The sequence below is a fragment of the Colobus angolensis genome, unplaced genomic scaffold (genome assembly GCF_000951035.1).
Source record: "Colobus angolensis palliatus isolate OR3802 unplaced genomic scaffold, Cang.pa_1.0 Scaffold97, whole genome shotgun sequence".
NCBI lineage: Eukaryota > Metazoa > Chordata > Mammalia > Primates > Cercopithecidae > Colobus > Colobus angolensis.
The window spans coordinates 5,968,889-5,970,316 of NW_012123709.1; the positions used below are offsets into that span (position 1 = coordinate 5,968,889).

A 1,428-nucleotide genomic window follows, 5' to 3' on the forward strand; every position below is an offset into this window, starting at 1 on the left:
GATCTGGCATCAAAAGGTGAGGCATCCCTATTTATGGAGATTTTGTTTTTTTTGAGACAGAGTCTCTCTTTGTCGCCCAGGCTGGAGTGCAGTGGCGCGATCTCGGCTCACTGCAACCTCTGCCTCCCAGGTTCAAGCGATTCTCCCGCCTCGGCCTCTTGAGTAACTGGGACTATAGGCGCCGCCACCACGCCCAGGTAATTTTTTGTATTTTTAGTGGAGACGGGGTTTCACCGTGTTAGCCAGGATGGTCTCGATCTGCTGACCTTGTGATCCGCCCACCTCAGCCTCCCAAAGTGCCGGGATTAGTGAGGCACCCTGCAATATTTATGGAGAATCTTTTGTTGTCTTTTTACTGTTATCACTACAAATTTTATTCAGAAACCGATCTTTGTGGTGTTGTTGTTGTTGAAAAAATCCCCTTATGAACTGCTATGGTCAATCAACTACAACACTTTCTAGCAGACATAAGGTAAAAATGGGATGGCTCAGAATCGCCCAGATCCTTCACGGCCTCTCGACCGCCTCCTGTCACGCTCCCGCCGCCGCCGCCTGGGCCACCGCCACCGCCACGACCACGGTCTCTAGACCCAGAACGACGCTCCCGGGATCGGGATCTTGATCTATGCTTCTTGCGACGCCGCCCATACAGCTCCCGCCGCAGCTCTCTGGAAATGGGCTTCAAATGCATGAAGCCGCAGAAGCCGCCTCGTGAGCATTCGCCCATGGCGGCAGGCTTCTCTGAAGTCCGTCTCAGGTGACGGCTGGGCGTGGCTCGGCTGTCCGTTAAACCAACGGTTGTTCAAGTTAGTCACAGCCTTTTCCGCATTTGCCTCACGGCGAAACTTGTCGTACACGCTCCCCACCAGGTGGCCTCCCAGCTTGTCACAGACGTTCGTCTCCTCAGCTTCCCCATACTTCTCCTCCATTTCTGTAAAAAACCTCCTCAAAAAATTCATCACAGTGTTCCTGCATCTCAGCATCGCTCAGGGCACAGCGCAAACCGTCGGCCGACTGGGAAGAGTTCTGAGGGTTACGGGAAAAGTTCAAGAGGCCAGTGGTCTGGCTGAACGTCGGCTTCTTGTGCAACCGACAGCACCCGTCAGCATGACGACATGCTCCAATTTTGAAGTAAAATGAACAGCTGACTTTGTCTTTCTCGGTGCCGAAGATGGAGGCCGGATACTCCGCCGTGTCCCACCCACTGACGCCCGCGGGAGACCTGTGGAGAATCTTAACTGCTGGGTTGAATATGTCCTATGCTCCCTTTAAAAATCCACCAAAGGCCCCGAAGTAATGGACGTGTTTTTAATTAATCTAATATATAAATCATGCATCAGGCTGGGCGCGGTGGCTCAAGCCTATAATCCCAGCACTTTGGGAGGCCGAGACGGGCGGATCACGAGGTCAGGAGATCGTGACCATCCT

The 1,428-nt window shown here is 53.1% G+C and overlaps 1 pseudogene across 1 annotated transcript; it reads right to left on the reverse strand.

Annotated features, from left to right (window-relative positions):
- Positions 1 to 417: 417 nt before the first annotated feature.
- On the reverse strand, positions 418 to 1,334 carry LOC105505001 (annotated as a pseudogene). The gene has a single exon (XR_001000682.1). The product of XR_001000682.1 is annotated as a splicing factor U2AF 35 kDa subunit pseudogene (transcript).
- Between the last annotated feature and the right edge of the window lie 94 nt (positions 1,335 to 1,428).